Source organism: Onychostoma macrolepis, chromosome 06, assembly GCF_012432095.1.
Source record: "Onychostoma macrolepis isolate SWU-2019 chromosome 06, ASM1243209v1, whole genome shotgun sequence".
NCBI lineage: Eukaryota > Metazoa > Chordata > Actinopteri > Cypriniformes > Cyprinidae > Onychostoma > Onychostoma macrolepis.
This window is the reverse complement of record NC_081160.1, coordinates 15,301,546-15,326,179: the sequence shown is the minus strand read 5'-3', so window position 1 is coordinate 15,326,179 and position 24,634 is coordinate 15,301,546. Positions and strand designations below refer to the sequence as shown.

The window sequence follows — 24,634 nt, the reverse complement described above, 5'->3', positions numbered from 1 at the left end:
TGTATTACTTCCACTCAAATAAGATGCTTCAGTTAGCGCTTAGATTTGGGAATCATTTGGGAAACTTCGAGTAAGTGTGTGCGTGGCAGTCAGTAGTTTATTGTCCTATTTTACTGACGCAGGTGTTAGCCTCTTTCAGACGGAGCTCGGCTATTTAAAAATTCTGCCATCACATTTGTTTCACTTTGTTCTGCATTAAATTCACTTATGCAGTACTTTAACCAGTTCTGTTGAGGTGTCCTGTGCTGTTTCAGATAAGTAAGCAGATTTAATTGTAGAACGTTAGGCCGGGGCACGCGTGTTTGCGGCCCAGGACTCTGCCAGCGGGCGGCTGAACAGAAATAGCCCATCAGGGGCACATAAGGTTCCGCTAGCATCCAGAAGGTCATTCATAATAGCCTGAGCGTTTCCTCTTACTTTCTCCTTCCTTGTCTTTTCTCGGCAGCGGTTGAAGTGCACCTCTCTATCTTCCTCATGCACACAATCGTTCTTTCGCTCTCCCCTTCTCCATCCACCCCTCCTCCTCTGTTCTCTCTCTCTCTCTGACACTCTCGCTCCGCTGCTGTCCTCAGCATCTCCGTGGGGCGGTGACTAATTGCCCCCGTAAATCACTGAGCAGGCCGCACGCTCCTCCGTTTATTTTTCCTGACAGTAATTTACTGCTTGCTCTTTTACACACTTGTCATTGCGTGTTTTTCCTCACATTAGAGTCCTGTGGAAAAAGGAGTGTAATTAACGGTATGGAGCTCGCCGGCCGCCGCTCTTTCATCATGGTGTGATAATTGTGCTCCTTGTCTGTCACTGTAACCTCTCTCTCCGTTTCCTAGCCGGCTCTCCCCACCCTATTTGTCAACCGCAGGAATCGTGTGGCTTTCCCAACGCCCTCGCTACGACGCCGCACGCCAAGGCACCAGTTTTCCTATTTGTCCGAAGCCTGGGTCATTTATATCCCCTGTGCCGCTTGTCAAAAATATTAGCCTGATGCGCTGTGGAAGATAAAAGATTCATGGTAAACACACCTGGACTGGGTCCTGTGGTAACTAAGGATACCAGACTTCGTATCCGAATTACGGCGGCACATTGAAATGAGGGTCACGCCGAAGCATTCACAGGTTCGCTGAGCTGAGCAACTACTTCCTGTCTTTACCACAAGATGCGAGCTCATCAGCATATGCACATACTTCTCTTTCACGGGCCGCCGTCCATGAATAATCTCTGCTGCCGAAACAAAACACAACTCTATTTGCAGGACGTACAGTGGATTCTATTTTTAACAGGGGTGGGACAGTGATTCACTGCTCGTCTCATTATCCTGTGTGGTTCTCCAGTCCCAATATATCCATCACCACTAACCTGCGCCCAAGAGGTTAACTCATCAATAACTTTCGGAGGGAGATGAACCCATCCGAGAGACTCTCCGGCTTTGACCCCGCTCTCTGCCCCTCTGCCAGAGCCCCCTAGCCTTCCCTCAAAGGTTTCAGTGGATTTTGATAATATCTTTATTGGGGCTGTCATGGACAGGGGCTAATGGGACGTCTGGTCAAGATTTCAGGATCCATCACGGCCAGGCTGAGGAATTAGCATGGAGCTCATGCATCAGCTGCCAGAGCTGTCATCCCCCTCCCCGTCCCCCAGCTCCATTCATTACAGGCCCCTGCCGCGTGCTTCTGCAGGGCTGCCGTGCACCCTGTCTCCGCTTGCACCATCCTCTTCTCCTCTGCTACCTTAACCGCCCCAGTGCCACTGCTGCCAGGCTGAGCTGACAAAGACCTCCTCACCACGCCTCTCGGTGTCAGCCCCACCGAACAGTAGCCACTAAATTAGGAGCCACCGTCAGCTCTTCCTTTTTGAAAACGAGAGGACTAGTCGGGGCCAGAAGTATTCTGGGAGAAGATGGCTGATGCACCGTCCCTCCTTCCTCTTGTCCTTTAAACTCCTCCTCTCCACTTGTGGGTGTGTTTCTGCAATATGCGAGGGGGTAGCAAGACGGAATTAGCGAGTTTAAAGCTATTAAGGGTAATTAAGGAGCCTTTGGCCCGTGCTGTAATAGAGAGGGCATTGACTTTGATTACCGTTGGCCCTCTCGGTGCTAGCGGGGTGCTTCGGTCTCATTTACGGACCGTGACCCGCGGCACATGCAAGTGCACCGCTGAGGGCCGGGGTCCCGCCACTCCCGGAGAGAGAGTCGCCCGGCGTTCTCTAGTTTTCCCTCTCTTTGTCTCCCTCCTGCATCAAAAGCAGCATCCGCTAAGAAGGTCAGAGCGAAAATGAAGGCAGGCGCGCGGAGCTACAGCTGGGGACGGTGGCCCCGGTCCTCTCCCCTCTTCCCCTCATTAGCAAATCAAAGCTGCCCCGGATAGATTCACACTCCTCACCTGATTTTGTCCTTTTGCTCTAATCACGTAGCCACACAATCTTGACTGACAGTTTTCTGTATAATTGGCCCATGATCTGGCACTGCTCTAATAACCAGAAAATCCCCTCTGAGAGGCGGCCAGACACGGGTGACCTATCTCTACATCCCACACACACACGCTCGCGCTCCTCTAGAAATACTGTATCGCGCAATACTTACACAGATCTGACTTATATCCACACGTTCGGCGCAAACACGCACCGGTGTCACCGGCGGCCACCCCCTGTCACCATCTGCGCGGGCAGTGTTTGTGCCATGCTATTTGTGCATGGAAGAGAGCTAATCCTAATGTTCAATAATGATGTGAATATTGGATGAGCAGCTCAGACAGAGGAGCCTCACTCGCAGCCTCTAATTACTGTTCATTTGCCAGAGTATCAAAGCCTAATTACTGCTCATCTCAATATTCCCCGGGACAGAGGGGGAGTCAAGGCAGGGTTTGGAGGAGACGGCCCCAGGAGATCAGTCAGTCAGCCTTTATCTCTCTCTCTCGCTCTCTTTCTCCCTCTCTTACTCTGAATAGGTTAACACGGGTGTTTGTGTGTTCAGTTCCTTCCTGCAAGCAAACAAACAAAGATTCTACAAACAAACACACTGATCAGTCTGAGAGACAGCGAGAGAACTGGGGCCTATAATGCCAAGCTTATTGTTTCTTTGCTCTCTTTGCCTTGTGTTTTTAATGTGTTTTGGGTAAATATCAGACAACGGGAGGAGATGGGAGGAAGCTGCCAGCATATCTCTCATTCTCTCTTCAGATAAAAAGCATTTTTTTCCCTTTTCCTCTCACCTAATCCTGACAGAAGCCACTGCAATCACTAGCTGCCACCCGTTTGACAGTTTCTGTCACCAATTAGCAGCTAAATCGACATCACCCAAAACAAGAAAACGAGGCAATTTATACGTCTGTTATTTATCGTTGGCTTGTGTACTGTATGTCTGGGTGCTTCCCTCTCATCTCTATCTCTCTTTTTGTCTCTATCTCTGTTTGCGTCTCTTTCTTCTCCTCAGATGCCTGTTCTTCCTCTCGCCCATCGCTCGGTCCTGATGGGCGGGGACTGGATCTCTCCTCTTCCCTTATGAGGAAGTTTGGCGACTGATTTTTTTACCAGCCCGTGCTCCTCGAAAATTTACAAGACGTCAACCAGCTTTTAACGAGGTGAGCCAAGCTGTTCGCCGGGCCCTGCCACTCGTTCCTACCTTTCTCTCTCTATCTCTCCAATGGGTCGTTAAATGAGGAGATGCTTGTAACTCGTGCGCTTTGTTATCATTCAATCAACGTGAAGACACAAACCAGTCATTGTGCTGCTGTTCCTCTGGTGATTCACTCTGCTTTGTGATGCAGCATGTGTGCGTGTCACATCCCTTATTTCTCCTCCCTGTAAGACAAATGATGCTAGCTTGAGCTATTTGCATCTACACAATATGGATGTGCAAGATATTTGACAGCAATTCTAATGTTTGATGATATTGTAATAAATAAAAACACTAAACCGGCCAAGTTCACAGTTGTGCTCTAGTTTAGCTCTAGACTACTTTATATATTTGAATGTACTGAGGGCTAACCAGTTTCATTTTTAAAGTTTGCATGCACGCACACCCATATATAATAAATCACAGGATGCATTATTCATTTCTTGGTGTGTATGGTGCATGTGGTGTCTGTCTGTGGGCAGGTGTGCTGGTGTATGCTAGCTTTATAATCATCTCTTCTATTTTAAAGTAACCCTGTTGTGTGTAAGATAATAGGTGTGTATTACAAGACTTGTGGAGAATATAGAAAATCTATATTTCACACTGCGAGGTGCAGGGACAACACATGTCAGATGTATTATAATGGAATGATCAAGATGTCAGATATGCTACAAATATGTACAATACAGATGGGCCTCTCAGAGGTGCATAGCTTATTGGCAGGTAGGTAAACAGTATGACAATGGAGTTGTCTCAATCAATATTTGCTTTAGGAAGTCATTTGTTACTGAATGACATGTGATGAATATGATGCCGATAAAGTGAAGTGTGAGTGGATTGTATAAAAACAACAACAACAACAACGATTTAGATCATTTAAATGCTAAATTAAAGAAAGTAATCTTATAATTAAATTTATAATAAAATTGTATTTATTTATTTATTTATTATTAATATTATTTTAGCGAGACAAAACACCCACTCATCCATTTATATTTTTATTCAAAGGTCCATTTTATCATACATGAAGCTTATATGATATGACTTTTAAAGGCCAGCCTCTAAAAGACTTAATTTATACATTGTGTCCGAGCTCTAGAAAATGTACAAAGAACAGATCATTATGTAATTATAGGATAGCAGAGCATATCTCAGCTGGTGTGAGAGTGTGTGCTGTAATTACGTGTAGCATGGCAGCGTGGTGCTCAGTTAACCCAGCAGAGGACTGAAGGCTCAGTGGTGAGCTCTTGGCCTAAAGTGCTCCTCATTTAAACCGATCGAAAAAATCAATGAGGTGAAGTATGATTCTGCACTCTTTCTGCTCTGTCCCTTTCTCCCAAGAGCTCTCTGTTAACTCTATTTTACCAGCTGAGCTCATTCTGCGTTAAATAACCGCATACAGTACATGCATGTGAATCTGTCTGAATGCTGACCAAAACTTAATGACCACAGGTAGGAGTGGCAGATATAACCAAAATGTTATTTAACAAGTTCACCCTTACATCTAATCTGATAGCAAATAGTAAGCATATTTTGGCATGCTGTCCTGGGGGAGGGCTCCGAGGCCGGAATACAGCCCGAACCCAGAGAACTCCCCTATCCCTAAAATGGGATGAAAATAGATTAGGAGTGAGGAGTTGGGGTTGGAGAGGGATGCCGGAAAAACTGTCGTAGGAGATAGGTAGGCTGCATATATATATATATATATATATATATATATATATATATATATATATATATATGTGCTAGTTAGGATGGTTAGCTAAACAAGTTGCACCTGTGCCAGATTGGTTGATTATCTGATCGTGCTCCCCAAACCTTGTTAATAAAACATCATATGATGTTAAAACAATTTCAGATAATCCACTAAATTAAAGACTTTACAAATCACTGATTATTTTCTCTTTTTATTTGTAAATTTTAACATCTGACAGTTTTGGCTCATTCACATATTAATCTGTAAAGCCGATACAGCCGATGACTTCACATAAATGAAATTCTTTATTAATTTGGCAAGTTGCAATCTTACATAAATTAAACTTACCTAACAACCAGTTTTTCCTCAACTTCACTTGCTTGGAACATATTATTAGCTCCGTGTTTTTTCAATGCTTTCATTTCGAAGTCATGCAAAATTGTATCTTTCCACAGAATTCTCTTCTAGGACCACTAAAAGATAGCCATTTGTAATGCCCGTTAAAAAATGTATCTCAGTACTTCTTTATATCTTCTTTCTGATAATCAAAATAGCCTTTCCAGTTATCATTTTGTAATAAACAGTATGCTAGGCTAGTAAGCTATTCAGTTATAGTAAGGTATGCTAAGTTAGCAGGTATTACTGAAAAGTAATTTAAGTAAGCTAACAGAACAAGAAATGTTTAATTTGACCATTTACAGTTAAATTATGTTTTAGCATCACATCATAGCCCTGACTGGCTGTTCATATTGCAAAGCTTTATGGGTATATGTCTCTGTTTTCACAATACTAGCATACTACTTACTCTTACTGATGTATCTTTTTTTATGAAGGAAATAGTATGAGTAGTATGCTAGAATGCTAGTCCAAATTCAGGCACACTTTTGAAGAAGTAAAGAACCATGGGCTGCCTTTTTTTGGAGCAGTAGCAACAAGCTTGTTCTGTTTATGTTTCAGAGTAAAGGTGTGTGATATGTGACAAACTCAAATATAGTAGTTGTGTATATATAGTTAACATAAAATGCATCATAAAAATGTACTGTATATAGGCTACACCATCCAGCCCAAACCATATGCAAAAAATATGGAAGCTCTAATGTTGAAAAATGACACTTATTTTGGGGTTCTGTCTCTCACAGCTCAAACCAGAAATAAAATGAAATAAATGAATAAAATAAAATAAAATAAAAGGAACAATATTTGTTGTGCAAAGCACTACACATGGTACTGTAGGTATATAAAAAAAAAAGTCACTTAATACAAAGTCAGTATTGTAACAATTTTGGCTTTGGTAACGATATAAAACCCATTTAAAACACCTGGTTTATAGATCTCCTCTCTGCTTTACATCACCAGGTCTGTTTTGGAAAGAGTTCAGTGGAAGCACCCGTCAGTCGCGTCAAATGCCTCTGCTTAATCATGGAAGGCACTAAGGGGTTGAACTGATTCTGTTGAAGGGGGTGAGGAGTGAAAATGCTGACAGACAAACCACTGCGCCGCAGGGGAACGAAGCGACCACCACCGACACACTTTCTACATGTTTCTGCTTCATAGCCATCTTTGCAAATTACTTGCAGAACACTCAAGGGCAAGACCTTGTGCAATAGCGCAGTCGTTTAATGAATTTTAACATCTTTTGTGAGCGGTCACATTTACAGCACAACTCCCTCCAGTGTGACGCTGTGACTGAACCTGCTCAACCTGCCACATTTAAATCCTTCTGTTCCTGTTAAAGAAAGCGCTCCTCCTTTTATGCAAACACTCACCTCGAGTGACTAGGATGTGTCTCCACTGTCTCTCTCTCTGTACTTACCCACACACCACTGCCCATCCATACACATGACCTACAAAACAATAAATGACTTTTAGCCCTGCTGTAAAGTATAAAGTATTTAAAAATAGAGCCCTGGGGGCTGCTTTGTCCGTGGCTGGAGGCGTTATTATAGCCGGCCTGTCACGCGCCATCCCCTCAGGTCATTACTAGCGGGCAGAGCTGCAGCCCTTGGCAGCCTAACAGAGGCAGAGTGCTCCATTATCTGGAACAGGGAGCAAGGGAACGAGAGAGGGGAGGAAAGGAGAGGCCTGGACGCTGATCTGAGGAATGAGAAATGGGGAGATGGCAGTGAAAGCTGTGGGGAAAGGGGGAATGCTTTTCGGGACTGGCCCGGCTCCTAGACGCCACCCATTTGGAGGTTGATTCACAAATGCTGGTGGTTTGGAGTGCTGGCAAATGAAAGCTTAACCTGATCAAGGACATAATTGCATGTTTTTTTCATCCGCTTTCTTTTTTTGTTTGATGCATATATTCCCTTTAGTTAAACGAACGCCTCCCTGCCAAAGTCCGATCGTGTTGAATTTGCAGAGCAGGGGCTGGTCCTGCAGATGAGCAAACACTGCAAGGTGCAATAAGAGGTCTTTATTTTACACAGCTCAAAAGAATGAGAGTACAATCACATCGCAGATGGTGTGTAATTCACAGATCTTTTATTCGTCTCAAAATCTCCCACGTCCCGAAACTACGTATCAATGCCCTGTTGATTGTTCTAGTATGGCTTGTCATGAAAGGCAGAGTTAACTAAGAGAATAAATAGTAGTAAGAAGTGTCTGAACTCAGATCCCGACTGTTGACAGTGGATTGGAGGCATCTGGTCTTATGATGCTGCCATACATTAGGAGACTAAGGCAGTCAGTGATTCCCCACAAGGGTTATCCAAAAGGGGTGTATAGACAGCTTCCAAGGGGTTTAATCTATAAGACAGAGAAGACGACTTTGAAAATGTTAATATCTAATACTTTTATTTTACATTTCATCTGCTCTCAAAAAAAAAGATTTTGCTGCTTGTTTAACTTAAAGTGCTACACATATTTGCTAATGCAACACAATTCTCGAACCCTTTTTGTTGTGACTTAATGTCACTGTGACGATTCAATTCTCATTTAAAAAATATAAGATTGCTTAGGCAATTCATGTTGATGACTTACAGTAACTCAGGACTGTACAGGTTTTCAAAGGGATATAGTTCACCCAAAATTGGAAATTCTGTCATTAATTACTCACCCTCACGTTGTTCCAAACCTGCAAGACCTTCATTCATCTTCGGAAACACAGATTAAGATATTACTGTTCTTGGGAAATGGTGTGGTCCTCAAGACCATTGAAAATGCAAATTGAACACGCAACACAAACACAGAACATTGCATTTCAGATTTTTTTTTCTTACCCAAATTAAATGTTCACTATAACAGATATCAGCAGGAAGCAAGTTTGAATGCCTTGTTTTATCGATAATAATAGTTAAAGAAAATTTATTTGAATGATTGAATTTGATTCAGCTGCAAAGATATCGGTGAGATTAAATTCATAAAGTATAACCCTAATTTGTATTTAATTATTATGGCCTACAGGATTGCATAAAATTCTGTGTTTGTATTTCCCACTGTGAAATCATATTTCTGATGTATATATTTAATCAGCACATACAGCATGTAGGCCTACACTTCTGAGACAAATCACCTGACATATGTGTTTTTATGTACTAACTTGGACTGGATTAACATGTTTATTACAGATGTGGGAGTGTGTGTTTTCTAGATGCGGGCCATACAAATTGTCATCTGCTGTGATTGCGTGCATCATGTATGATGTATTGGTTTAATTTTAATTTATTTTAAAAACATTATTTAAATATACTGCTATATACCGATATAATTAAGCAGAGAAATCTAGACTAATATCGTACCGATGAGTCCTAATCAGCATAAACATTGATGTTTCATGTAGTGATGGAAAGATTGGATAATTTTACTGACTTGGATCTGTGAATCTCATTTAGAAAAATGAACAAATCTATGTATTTTTATTTTATTTTATTTTATTTTATTTTATTTTTTTACTTTGCTCATATCGTTCATATCGTTCATATCTCATATCGTTTAATGATAATGCAGCCAATGACAAATTATGAGAAAATGAAATTATTAATTCATGGGTTTTTGGTCTGAGTCATTCATTCTTTTTTCAATTGATCATAGGTAGTACAATACAGAATTAATTAGTTAAATTTATGCAATAAATGTACAAACTGTAAGAGATAAAAAGGTAAAATTACATAAGAAAGGTGCTGTGTACCAAGTGTAAGAAGCTTGTTTATAAAGACGATTAGACAACTGTTGCTCAAATGCACATGCACAGCCAACACAAAACTAACAAATCACTCTCTGAGACAACTCACTATGTCCAAGTCATGTAAAAGATTCATTCAAAATGAAAAGAGGCTCTCCAATCTGTAAAAGAGTGCGTAAAAAGATTGTGGAATACTTTAAAAACAATGTTCCTCAACGTCAAATTGCAAAGGCTTTCCAAATCTCATCATCTACAGTGTATAAAATCATCAAAAGATTCAGAGAAACTGGAGAAATCTTTGTGCATAATGGACAAGTCCGAAGACCTTTGTTGGATCCCCGCGGTCTTCGGGCCCTCAGACAACACTGCATCACTCATCAGCATGATTCTGTCATTGATATTACTAAATGGGCCCAGAAATACTTCCAGAAACCACTGTCGGTAAACAATCCGCCGTGCCATCTGCAGATGCCAACTAAAGCTGTATCATGCAAAAAGGAAGTCATATGTGAACATGGTCCAGAAGCGCCATCGTTTAAATGAGAAGGCTCATTTAAAATGGACTGTGTCAAGGTGGAAAAGTGTTCTATGGTCAGATGAGTCCAAATTTGACATACTTGTTGGAAATCACGGACACCGTGTCCTCCAGGCTAAAGAGGAGGGAGACCTTCCAGCGTGTCATCAGTGTTCAGTTCAAAAGCCAGCATCTCTGATGGTATGGGGGTGCATGTGCATACGGTATGGGCAGCTTGCATGTTTTGGAAGTCACTATGAATGCTGAAAGGTATATAAAGGTTTTAGAGCAACATATGCTCCCCTCCAGATGACGTGTATTTCAAAACCACATACTGCAGCTATTAACAGCATGGCTTCGTAGTAGAAGACTCCGGCTGCTGAAAATAACTTTTTCTCTCAAAATATCACAGCTGTCCCAATAAGGACTTCGGTGTCAATCAAATGGGTAATGGGTAACCATACACCATCAACAGTTCAATGTTCTGTAAAGTACACTGTAATTGACAAAATTGAGATTTAACAAAAGCTGAGTTCAGACCTTGAAACAAGGAATGAACCACATATATTAATGGGTTTCCTGGCTGAAAATAAGTAAATCTCTCTGGTTTCTCTCTCTGTCTGACGTCTTGGCAGAGTGTCTGTGTTTTCTATCTCACCTCCTGAGTGTTGTTCTGTTTCTTTTGCAGGAAAATCTGAATTCTCAACAACAACGGTTACTTCAACTCCTTTAGCAACAGAATTACCCATTACAACTTCAACTTGGCCTTCATCAGGTAATTTACTTTGTTCAGGTACTCCAGGAACATTGACAGGTATGTTATTGCCAGAAAGTTCAAACAGGTAAGTATTCACTCTAGTCTCCTTGCAAAATTTCACCATTTGGAAAAGTTTGTTTGGCTGAGTTATCAGCAGAATCATAATACACTGTTTCTCTTTCTTTGCAGATTTCATGAACTGTAGAAAAATGTTCGTCCTTTCTCTCCGGGCGAACTGTGTAAACTGGCAAATCAGTTGCCTGATTCACAACAACATACACCTCAGACTCCCACTTGTCTGCCAACTTGTGCTTCCCTCGTAACCTAACATTCCTTACCAACACTCAATCACCAATCTCCAAAGAGCAATGAGTTACAGATTTGTCAAACCTAGCTTTGTTCCTTTCTGCACTTTTTGACATACCACGTGATGCAAGTAGATAGCTCTCTTTCAGATTGGTTTTCAGGTGCTTGACGTACTCTGAGTGAGACTGACGTGGACTATCACGATACGGTAATCCAAAAGCAAGGTCAACAGGTAACCTGAGTTGATGTCCAAACATCAATTCATATGGAGTAAACCCAGTAACCTCATGTCTCGTGCAATTGTACGCATGAGCTAATGGCTTTACAAAATCTCTCCAATGAGCCTAGTCTTCTTCTTCTAGGGTACCTAACATACTGAGCAAGGTCCTATTGAAGCGTTCGACAGGATTTGCCCTGGGATGGTAAGGGGTTGTTCGAGTTTTCTTAACACCTGCCATTTCACAGAGTTCTTTCATGGTGCGTGATTCAAAATCTGGGCCCTGATCGCTATGAAGGCGCTCAGGGAACCCATAGTGCACCACAAAGTTCTCCCAAAGGCATTTTGCTACCGTTCTTGGGTGTAGGGACTGCCACAGTGTACTTGGTAAAGAAGTCTGTAATTACTAAGATGTCTCTTGTATTACGGTTGTCTGGTTCTAACGAGAGAAAGTCCATACAGACTAACTCTAATGGTCTTGTGGCTTGAATATTAACCAATGGTGTAGCTTTTTGAGGCAATGCTTTTCTCCTCACACAACGACTGCAGGTCCTGATCTTTTGTTCTACCTCAGCAGCCATCTTTGGCCAATACAAGCAAGACCTAGCCAAATCTAGAGTTCTATCTACCCCCATATGACCCATGCTGTCGTGCAAACTGCTCAATACAGAGGGCCTCAGTTCTTCAGGAAGCACGAGCAGGTAAGTATAACTAAATTATCCACCTGCCATTTCCGAAAAAGCACTCCATCTTTTAACCCTCTAAGCGCCAAAGTCGCAAAATTGCGACAAGACGTCTTACTTCATTAAACAGACTGTAGTTCCTAATTTGGTGTAGTATCTCATTTGTATTCCCTACCACTAGATGGCAGACATGTAGTACTTCGATTCTAGACCAAAATTGTTCGAGGAAATAGCAGAGCAAGTGAGCTATCGTGTCATTGATGCGGAAGCAGTTCAGTTCTTAGCGTCTGAGTAAATTGTGAGATTTGTGAGAGAAAATCGCCAAATGGCTAATAAAAAGTTGTACTGTGAGGACGTGTTGCAAATGTTATTCGCCTATTCTGACTCTGAAGGGGAATATTTGCCTTTGGAAATGACGATTGGCCATCTAATGATCGCGCATCTCCTGGTACATCTTCACATGCGCAATGGCACCGCCGTAAATGGCGAGAGTGTTCACAAAGCACCATCAAGTGATAATTTCGAGCCTTGCCCAACGGGGATGAGGGTGGCAGGGGTGGACGTGGTCTTAGTGTCCATAGGAGAGGCATCGCGTTGCTGATGGTCAGCCAGACTGCGACTTTTTTTCTGATCGCGCGCGCTCAAAGGGCCGCCGGCAGACAGTACAGGTGCAGTCGGTGTGGGGTAGGTCTGTGCGCTGTGCCATGCAATGAGAGGTACATACTCTCAAGAACTATAAACTGTCACCTAGATACCTGATTGGGCAGATAGCTGGTCAACTGATAAAAAATAGGTACATGTATTTTACTATGGCACAGTAATATAGTAATAATTTACTACTTTCTCCTGTTTTACTGTTGATTTCCTCTTTTCATGATCATTTAGAATGAGGATAAAAGACAAAAAAAAACAAACATGCAAATAAGTTCAAACATCCATTCAATATCTATTATTTCCTGAATATTACTGATGAACTGATCAAAAAGTAGGCTACTGTTCACATGCGTTTTACACATAGTATAGTAATATAGTAATAATTTAGTACTTTCTCCTGTTTTATTGTTGGTTTCCTCTTTTCCTGATCATGTGGAATGAGGATAAAAAGACAAAAAACCTAAAAAACATGCAAATAAGTTCAAATATCAATTCAATATCTACTATTTCCTGAATATTATGAAATTCAAGAGGACCGCCCCTGATGACATCATAATATGCAAATTAGATGAGTATATTTACACCCCACATAAACTTTAGGTCATGCCCAACATTTTTCTAATTTACAGTAGATCTCTATCTTTAAACCCTTTCAAGCTACAAGCTTTTGAAATCTTGATGTCAAAATCCAGCATTTTTTCAAAAAAACCCTGGCGCCTAAAGGGTTAACTCAAGGCAGTTCCACTCTCTTAGAAAGAAAGGAAGGCCTGGGAGTTCCTTCCTCACTGTTGGTGATGTTTTTTCTCCAGTCTCTAAGTGAGATAATACTTCGAGAATGACTGGATCTGCCCTTTGTTCGTAACAGAGGTTCCTTGACAGGTAAGATATAACCGGTAACCCCTCAAAATCACCCTCTTCCTCTTGCTCATAGCTATCAGATACAGCATCAGGGTGAAGTGCAAGAGATTCAACAGAAGTGGTAGCAGACCCAACGTCCATTGGCTGTCTGACCAGGTGCTTCTCACAGATAGCCTGAACTACATAATTTGTGGCATCACAAGAATCTGCAGCTTCCGTAAAATGATGCTGCATAAACTGTTGAATCCGTTCGTACTCTTTTTGAGATACAGGGTTCTCGGCCAACTGTTCTTGAGGTCGCCTCGATAGGCCTGCTCTGTACTGTAACTTAAATGAAAAAGTAGAAAGAGCAGCAAGCCACCGGTAGCTAGTTGCGTCTAGTCTTGCTGTTGTAAGTACGTAAGTTAAAGGGTTGCTGTCTGTAATGACGGTGAATTGGCTGCCATACAGATAGTCCCTAAACTTTTCAGTTACTGCCCATTTAAGGGCAAGGAACTCAAGCTTGTGTGCTGGGTAGTGGGACTCGCTGCAGGACAAACCCCTACTTGCAAATGCAATGACTCACATCTGCCCCTCCTGTTCCTGATACAGGGCTGCTCCTAACCCCTTGGTGCTGGCATCTGTATGTAGAAAGTAGTAAAGTTTAGGGTTTGCAAAGCCCAACACAGGTGCAGTAGTTAGTTTGTCAATAACGGACGGAAACGCCACCTCACAGAGTGGTGTCCAACGACCCCCGAAGGGCTCTTTAGGATTGTGGTACGGACCCTTACCCTCGCTCTGTTTACCACCTTTCTTAGTCGCCGGATACCCCACGGTTAAGTCAGTGAGTGGTTTCACCACCCTAGAGTAGTCCTTAATAAATTGGCGAAAAGCCCAAAAACTACGTTAATTCTTTAAGGTTTTGGGACTCGGCCAGGTTTTTAAGGTTTGTATTTTTTCCGGATCTGTCTCTTCTCCATGCTCTGACACGATGTGCCCTAAGTAACGAACGGAAGTCTGGAAGAATTTACACTTTTCAAGGGCAAGTTTTAACCCGTACTCTCGGAGTCGAGAAAGAACTTTCAACAGCCGTCTTTGATGCTTTTCCAAAGTCTCAGAAAATATCATTAGATCATCCAGAAAGACAAGTATTTCCTTCAAATTAATGTCTTCCATACACTTTTCCATCAATCTCTGGAAAGTACTTGGGGTGTTAGTGACCCCTTGAGGCATGCGATTAAATTCCCAAAACCCCAAGGGGCAGACAAAGGCGGTTTTGAGTTTGTCTGCTTCTTCTACTTCTATCTGGTAATATCCAGACTTCAAGTCGAGCACAGAAAATCATTTTGACCCAGTTAAAGTGGAAAACGTTGGTAACACTTTATTTTAAGGTGTCATAATACAGAGTAATTACCTAATTAAGTACTTAGTAGTAGCCGTTGTACTTACATGAAATAAAATGTACTAACCATGTAACTAAGTTATGGGACAGCCTGTAATTACAGTTTGTAATTATGTAGATGTAATAGGCAGCTTCCTATAGTCTATGCACAACCGTGCATCTCAGTTTTCTTCCGCAACACTACGATAGGCGAAGAAAAAGGTGACTCGGGACTCTCGAATAACTTCGCTTCTGAGAAGATCGAGCAGATTTCTGTGGACAGCTTCCAGATCTTGTGGATGGATCAGTCGCGCCCTATGTTTAAATGGAGTATCATCATGCAATTGTATACAATGTTTCACCTTTTGCGTATGCCCAAAGTCTAAATCGTGTTGACTGAAAACATCGGTCATTTCTCTGAGATTTGAAGAAATGCGGTCCCACCACTCTTGTGGCAATGGGGACTCGAAATTCAGAGCAAAATTGGACTCCTGAACAGGTAGGTTGCTTACTAACAGGGGAAACATTCGGCTGAGGAAGCACAGACTCAACTGCATGTAGCTCCGCTATTATGCATCTCGGAGGGATAGCTATATCATGCTCTGTTTCGTTTTTGAGTACCACAAGTAGTGGGCAGGCTGACTATTAGATGGGGTAAGTAGGCAGCGTTTTACAAACACACCACCAGGTAAAGAGGAATCAGATGGGTGCACAACTACTACACACTTATCTACACCACCAGTTACTGCAACAGAACCTTCCACAAAAACAGTTTGACCAGCAGACATGACCTCAGATACGTTGCTCATTAATCTCACATGACCCAGAACACCACTTGTGTTCTACTTTCATCTCATCTCAAGGGTTTTCAGAACCACCCTATACCCAAATAAGGATAGTTGGTGCATTGGGGATTTTGCATTTAACTGCTGCTCATAAAGGGTTAGGATGTTGAGAGTGTTTGTACCTATTAAAACCAAGGGCTGAGTGTGAGATTTTACATCTGGAATGACTAAGGCTACTGTGGCCATCTCAACAGTTGCACCCAGAAATTCTTCAGGAAAAGTTATGTCTACCTTTATGTAACCTTTGTACGGAACAGAAAGGCCATTGGCGCCTTCTACCTCCAGTATATCGTCAAGAGAGTTAATTGGATATGCTGAGAGGTGTTCACTGCTGACTTCAGCAACACATCTAGCACCGACTAGACCCTTGGGTAGGCTTGCACTCTGGTTCCAAGGAATTTGGCATTTCTTGAAGACCCGGTTTACAATGGGACAACTCGATGTAGACTCAGCTCCTACCTGTCCCACAACAGGAACTGACTCTAGTTTAAATCAGAGCTAGTGGTGGAATTCTGTGATTCCCACTGTAACTGTTTCTCCCTTAACAGTCTACGTTTTGTAGCAACAAGCTCAGGATTTGGCTCAGAAGTACAGGACGATGCAATGTGGCCATCCTCACAACATTTGAAACAGTACCACGGCCTAGGTCTATCAGTTGGCTTCCTGTTGACCAAAACTACACTCGCAGAAAGCTCCTGACTTCCTTTCATCAGATGGTGCAGGCCTTTTGGCTACTTCTTGTGACGGAGCTTTGTTTGGATGTTTTGGTCGGATCGCAAGATTGGCTAACTGACTCTGAAGCTTAGCAATCTGCTTCTTTAACTCATGCGTTTCAGTTTCAAGAGGGCTCACTCTCGGAGCTTCCTCCTGCTCTAATTCAGCAGAAACCCACGCTTTCTGAGAGTGCATAAGTGCTCTCTGCTTAGAAGACCCAAGATGCTGCTTCATTCGAGTTGCTTTCGCAGTGTTTATCCTCCTCTGTACGAAACATAAGCAGAAGCTGTGCAAAAGAAGGAGGAATGTTTAGCTTTTGTTCTAGTCGCAGTTCGGTGACTAGGTCATTATCCCAGCAGCCTCTGTAAAACTGCTTGAGGAGATGCCTGTCTGCCTCCTCTGGGATAATACCACCCCTTTTGACGATTGCTCTTAATGCTGACTGCAGCCTATACAGATAAATGGACGGCCTTTCACCTGCATCCTGCAGAGTATTCATGAACTTCACTAACAATTCATCCCCATCCTCCACAGCTCCGAAAGCAGAATCCAACAGCTGGAGGTAAGCGGAAGGAGGAGATTCAGGATTCAAATACTTTATAACATCTGCTGCAGGAGGCAAAAGACTGTCTAGTATCCGCCTAGACACATGCAAATCGGACAAAGAAGGATCTCACAAAATGAATTCGACACTAGAACGCCAAATGTCGTAATCTACCTCGTTGCCAGGCCTGGGGCATTTCCCGGAAAATACTCTGAGCCTGGGCTGTACCTGCCCTGGAGCAGCCACTTCACCACTCCGCACGACGTGCTCAACTACAAGTCTTTGGACTTTAGACGGATTAAGAATTTTGGATGAAGCGCAAAGGATTGACTCAGACAAGCTGAAAGGAATAGGTTGGGATGGCACGTCATCTGTCTGACTCGGTGGATAAAGGATTGGGTCAGAATTCCCGTCAGGGGATGCCCAATATGGTTTCTCACAGGTATTTCCACTAGCACCACCAGGTTCGGCGGGTCCTGGTGTGAGGTCAGCACTCATTTGTGACAGCATTTCACTCAGTATAGACTCAAAGTTGTTTCCACTCAACTCTGCTACTTTCTACCTTTCTAGGTAGGACTTTGTAATGTTACTGCCCAGTTGCTGCGTAAACACACTGGCTAACGCTCTCACATGGCACTTAATACCTGGTTCCTTTGATAGCTGGTGAATATATGGCAATTGAGGTCCTAGGGACTGCAACGCTCGGTCACTGTCGTACTCAATTATCACGTTTGGTAAAACTCATATTCTTTGTCATCGATGCGCACGGTTTTGAAAACTGACACGTATTGTTTCAGAGCATTCAATAATTCGTCATCACTTTCAGTTTCAGTTAAGCCACTGACTATTACAGACTTTAGAATTTTAATCCCTTCAGTTTCAATAATGTCCATTATCATTGCTTGCTTGAGAGCAAAAAAAACAAAAACTAATTTTTCCTATTAAATGTGCAGCTGTTAGTTCTCAGCAACAGCGCCTCAACCTGGCTGGCTCACCAAAGTTATATAATACGTGTCTAAGGAATTGGATTTATCAGAAGATTTAGCGATGTAAAGGAAGTGGCGGGTTGTGGTGAGAAACAACAGACAGGCACAAAGTTAAATTTGAACTTGGAATGTAATTGTTCCTTTTGATATAAAGAGGAAATGATAACCAAAATAAAATAAGTAAATTAAAATGTATACAAACAGTATACAATAAAGATCAACTATGGAAACTTCCCTTGAGTGTACTCTTCTTTTACCCCCAAAATATACACGGACCAGTCATTTCAAAGTCAGAAAGAAATAAAAGAAATAACTTTTCTCTCAAAATATCACAGCTGTCTCAATAAGGACTTCGGTGTCAATCAAATGGGTTATGGGTAACCATACACCATCAATAGTTCAATGTTCTGTGAAGTACTGATCAGTTTCTTCTCTTTTCCCGTTCTTTATCAATTCCCTCAAGGAAGGGAACTTAATAGTTCTTTAGATTTGGGATCATCTTGCATTCATAAAGCAAGGCAGATAATTGATCAAAATAATTGGCGTCATCCGCAGTTGTTTTTATGTTTTTGTTAGTTTGTCCTGTCTTTAGTTATATCCCTGCAATCAGTTTCACCAGAGCTATTTTTTTTTAATTCTTCTTTTTATTATCTGTGTTTTTTGTTCTGTCACTGTCATTCTGTTGCACTGTGGAAGCTTCTGTCACGAAAACAAATTCCTCGTATTTGTAAACATACTTGGCAATAAAAACTCATTCTGATTCTGATTCTGAAAGAAAGGATATTGTCCTCTTCTTTATGATGTGTCATCCTTTTTACTCTGTAGCAGATTTGGTTGGCTAGCCATCAAATGTGAAGTTTCACAGGATGTCACAGAAGATTACATGAGTGTCACAAATCCATAGAATCAAGAAGAAAGAAAAATTGAAAGAACACAAAGAAGAAGAAAAAAACCTGGCCTGATCACAGACCAGAACATTCATTTAGTGAATTCAAGAATAATTTGAAAAATCAAAACAATCAAAATAAACAGTTAAACATACAATCACAAATATCATTTAAAAAAAAAAAAAAGATATATACACTCATTTACCTCTGTGTCAAATGTTTTATTTTTTTCTTCCACAGGCGCGTCTCTTCCACAGGCATGTGACCAACAATGGCGTCGGTGAACTGAAATGAACAAGTAATAACCATGCGGTTCACTCTGACCGCTTAAGACGAATAGTAAATCAAACTAAACAATAACACATACAAATATCATTTTTACAAGAAATGCTGTATCAGTTATTTACCTCTATATTCAATTTTACTCTTACACTGGCGCTTAATTATCTATCACAGGCGCGTGTGACCAACAATGGCGTCGGTGAACGAGTAAAATGTGACTCAACAATATTCAATCAGCTTCTTCAGATGCTGGATGGCTCAAAATAAATAAATTCTAATACTTTTGTACACTTTTCGGAGGATTTTAATCTATATTTCTTTAAATTAGATCGCGAAGATCAGATCACGTCGTTTCTTCTCTGTCAGGCTCGTCTCTTCTTTTATTGCGCATGTTCGTCGACACGCAGGGCGTGTCTTTAAATTAAGAAGATCAGGGCTGCGTTCAGCCCCCAAAAAATGGTGCAAAACGTTTATTAAACTGAAACGGTGATGCGTTGAACACCTTGTTCTGAAGACGCAAGTGTAGCAACTATGGCAGCTGAGAAGGCCATTCTTTGTGTTCTTTTTGAAGAATTTTCAGAGCCTGATGAAATCGATATAAATACGTGTTTAATACTGCAAAATACACTCGATGTTACAGTCACTGCCCTTGCTGTCCAGAATAAAAGAGAACATCCCAATCAAGTGAAGGGATTTGTGGAAACTGGTTCCTAATTATTGTGATCCAACATTTGCCTCACATTTCAGGATGAAAAGACAAACATTTCAGATGAAGGATAATCCACTTCTTACCTCCGAGACAGTGTTATGATCTATATGACCTTATTATTTTTATTGTGAGTATTAGGCTTATCATTATTGGTTATCACTGTTGTTGTGCTATGATATTGTAATATTTACCATTATACAGGTGCATCTCAATAAATTAGAATGTCGTGAAAAAGTTTAAAAAAGTGAAACTTACAGCTCATGAAAGTCAGAAATCAGTATCTCAAAATATTAAAATATTTACATTTGTTTCAATAAATGGCCATCCATACAGTATAAATTATGGGTATCTCTTGTTCTTTGAAACCACAATAATGGGGAAGACTGTTGACTTGGCAATGATCCAGAAGACGAACATTGACACCCTCCACAAAGAGGGTAAGTCACAGAGGGTCATTACTGAAAGGTGTGGCTGTTTACAGAGTGCTGTATCAAAGCACATTAAATGCAAAGTTGACTGGAAGGAAGAATTTGGGTAGGAAAAGGTGCACAAGCAACAGGGATGACTACAAGCTTGAGAATACTGTCAAGCAAAGCTGATTCAAACACTTGGGAGAGCTTCACAAGGAGTGGACTAAAACTGGAGTCAGTGCATCAAGAGTCACCACGCTCAGACATCCTCAGGAAAAGGGCTACCAAGCCACTTCTGAACCAGAGACAATGTCAGAAGCATCTTACCTGGGCTGTGGAGAAAAAGAACTGGACTGTTGCTCAGTGATCCAAAGTCCCCTTTTCAGATGAAAGTAAATTTTACATTTCATTTGGAAATCAAGGTCCCAGAGTCTGGAGGAAGAGTGGAGAGGCACAGAATCCATGTTGCTTGAAGTCCAGTGTGAAGTTTCCACAGTCAGTGATGATTTGGGCTGCCATGTCATCTGCTGGTGTTGGTCCATTGTGTTTTCTGAAGTCCACAGTCAATGCAGCCATCTACCAGGAAATTTTAGAGCACTTCATGCTTCCTTCTGCTGACAAGCTTTATGGAGATGCTGATTTCATTTTCCAGCAGGACTTGGAACCTGCCCACACTGCCAAAGGTACCAAAAGCTGGTTCAATGACCATAGTGTTACTGTGCTTGATTGGCCAGCAAACTCGCCTGACCTGAACCCCATAGAGAATCTATGGGGTATTGTCAAGAGGAAGATGAGAGACACCAGACCCAACAATGCAGATGAGCTGAAGGCCACTGTCAAAGAAACCTGGGCTTCCATACCACCTCAGCAGTGCCACAAACTGATCACCTCCATGCCACGCCGAATTGAGGCAGTAATTAAAGCAAAAGGAGCCCCTACCATGTATTGAGAACATATACAGTAAATGAACATACTTTCCAGAAGGCCAACAATACCCTAAAAATGTTTTTTTTTATTGGTCTTATGAAGTATTCTAATTTGTTGAGATAGTGAATTGGTGGGTTTTTGTTAAATGTGAGCCTAAATCATCACAATTAAAAGAACCAAAGACTTAAACTACTTCAGTCTGTGTGCACTGGATTTATTTAATACACGAGTTTCACAATTTGAGTTGAATTACTGAAATAAATGAACTTTTCCACGACATTCTAATTTATCAGAGGAGCATAGAAATGTTTATGAAAGTGTCACTCCACAATACAATAGCAAAATATATAAATATGTAGTATTTTTATGTTACATTAATCAGTGTCTAGCACACCTTCCTAAGGAAAGGATATGGACCAGAAGACATTGCAATCACTACATGATATTTAGACAGACTTAAAGAAGTTCCAGGTCTATACTTATGCTCTTATTATTTCAGTTATTTTGCCTTTAATGTAAATAAATATGTGCAAACAATATACTTGCTCTTGTGAATTTATTTAGATGTTAATTACATTTACTTACAAATTCATCATCATCATGTAACATATGCTATGTTACTATAAAACTCTTACGACAAACATGTCTTCTAATATCTTCAATTGTTGTGTATACCGAGCTACAGCGGACACATATTAAATGACTTCACTTGGCCCCATTGTGCGAGCTGTCTCTTTAATACCGCGTGGTTTATATACAAGTTGCTGCTGATTGGGCTGACATTTTTGACACACCCACCAAACAAGAGAAAACGTATCTCAAACCCTGTTGCATACCGTTGCACACCGTTTCCAGGAAACATGTCATTCAACCCGGAACGTGCCCCTGGTCTCTCAATCATTTTGTCACAGTTAATGTCCTAGGTGCTCCACATTTACATTACTCTACTGAACACATCTTCAGACCGTTTTGGAGAGAAAAAAGTAGCAAGTTTTTGCATAGTTATGCATTTAATAGTAAATGTCCAAACATGTCTGTTTTGCTATTGTGCTATTTGTATCTTTATAAAAGTTTCCAGTGTTGTTGCAGCTTAAATATGAAACAGACAACATAAAATATTTTTCAGCAAGTTAGATATTATTAACTCTATTAAATCTAGCCTAAATCTAACTAATGTGCAAATCCGCCATATTTGTAGTCCGCCATTTTATTCATGTTTATATTTGAACCAGATCCTCCTCCAAAGCACTGAATGAATTATAGGCAGTAGGCTATTAACTGTTAGGTGTATATTTTTAGATTCAGATTTAGATTTTAGATTAATTTATAGATTTTAAAAACTTGATTATATATGAATTTGAAGTTTAATAATATGTGTAAGCATTTTAATTTAAATGAACTAATGATTTGTTAATCATTATGTAATGTTTACTAATTAACTTATTGAACATTAAAGCACATTATATTATACATGTAGCTATTTGAATATTTATTAATTAATGATTTGTTAAACATTAGGCTATATAGGCCTGGTTTCACAGACAGGGCTTAGACTAAACCAGGATTAGTTCAATTAGGACATTTAAGTATTTTTTATTAACATGCCATAGAAAAAAAACATTACTGGTGTGCATCTTGAAACAAAACAAAGGCACTGATATATTTTAAGATCAGTCAGTGCAAGTTTCTTTCTGCTGAAACATTACATTTTAGTCTGGGGCTACGTTCACACTCTCAGTTTTTGGGATTGACAACTGCATTTTATTTACAGGTGTGAGTCTCGAAATGTCTCGTTCACACAGCAGCTTACAGTTGTGTTTAGATAGGGACTTTAAGCAGCCTCCACTGCTGGAACGGCAACGGCATTCCATATTGTGCGCTCGTGACTTAAGCTGCTACTTCGTGGCGTTCTATTGTAACCACCCAGCAAACACAGAACGTTCCCCTAACGTTAATTTTTGGTTCCCGTTTGGTTATTTTTTGGGGAACCAAATACTAACGTTAGGGAAACGTTATTTTTAGGTTATTTTTTTGTAACCATAAAATAACATTCCCAGAACGTTGCAGGGTGGTTATTTTTAAAATAACCTGAAAGTAACTTAGGGAGAACGTTCCCTAATGGTTAGTTTTAGGTTATTTTTTGCAACCATAAAATAACGTTCCCAGAACGTTGCAGGGTGGTTATTTTTAAAATTAAAATTAACTTTTAAAAAAAAATAACATAGAGATCAATGGTTAGTTTTAGGTTATTTTATAACCCTGTAAAACTATCTTCCCAATGAAAACGTTTCAGATGTTTTTTGTGCAATGACCTATACAGAGCCCTGAAATTCGTTTAAGGCAGCATTTATTAAAATACAGAAATTATATCAATTAAAACAAGTTTTAATTTACAATATTAAGCCAGGATTAAGCAGGGAGTGATAACAGAAATCATAACTTCGTTTGTTTCATCTTCATATACTACGTGCGCGCCTCTGATCTGCACGCGGCCACGCGCTGCTCCATGACGCGCTTTCATCTGAAGAGAGCCGCGCGTCATTTCATTTTATTGTTTGCTCGTACTCGCTCGATTATCGATCTATTTATTGAATGATTACTAAAATTATGACAGTAAATATGATTTCGGAGGGATTTGACATGCCTAACTGAAGAGAACATGATGTTAAGCGAGAAATTTTTTGTTTATGGATCAAAAGAGGAGTGTCCCGCTGTACAAACTGTATACTAGCGGTAAGAAATGAATGTACTGATATCCTACTTTAAGTCAAGTAATTTTTTATTATTTTTTTAATATCTGAATAAACGTCATATTTTATAAACCGTGTGAAGTAATTTTTATTTGGTGCTGAAGAAATAAAATATTGGTAACTAGCTACCCCGTAATGGACAGATTTAGGGTGAATCCCATTTCTCTGTCTTACCCCTTCCCCTACGTCTTACCCCTAGCCCTTGTCCCTCGAAACCGAGTGGTAAGCGCTAGGGGTGAAAACATACCCCTATGAAATGAGACACCACTTGGTTACGGTTACGTCATCATACACCGTCGCTAGCTGGCTGCTACGTCACCAGAGCCGACAAGTGTTGATCACAAACTTTGGATCGTTTTACAAACTTGTTAAAACTGTAGACATGCATGGAGTCCATTCAAGGCTAGTCTGCGGGACTGTTGTGCAAATCAGCAATGTAACGTTAGCGTCGCAAACTAGCGATTTTTTAAAAACATTTCAATTAAGAACATGGTTGCAAATATATATGTACAGGACTGTCTAGAGCACAAAACAAGACTGTCGTAATTTTTAAATAAATTATTTAAGCTGAAAATACTTGATTGTTGCCGGTTGCGCAGTGTGTTCTGGGTACCCCTCGGTTTCAAGTAAACTCGCGAAAATGCTTGGTTTTAAGGGGTATCTACCCCTTCCCCTTAGCCCTACCCCTCGATCAAAACGAGAATTGGGATAGCCCTTACTCTCACGTGAACGCGCAAAACTAAGGGGAAGGGGTAAGGGGAAGGGGTAAGGGTAAGGGGTAAAACAGAGAAATGGGATTCACCCT

At 40.9% G+C, this 24,634-nt stretch overlaps 1 protein-coding gene across 2 annotated transcripts in view; it reads right to left on the bottom strand.

The window, feature by feature from the left end:
• barhl2 (BarH-like homeobox 2) overlaps positions 1 to 3,845 on the bottom strand; it is a 44,990-nt gene extending 41,145 nt beyond the window's left edge. Inside the window, exon 1 of one of the 2 annotated variants that reach the window (XM_058777874.1) lies at positions 3,708 to 3,845. The gene's annotated coding sequence lies outside the window, so the exon portion shown is untranslated. The remainder of the gene's footprint in view (positions 1 to 3,707) is intronic. The other variant, XM_058777875.1, reaches the window with a different exon arrangement.
• Positions 3,846 to 24,634: the final 20,789 nt, after the last annotated feature.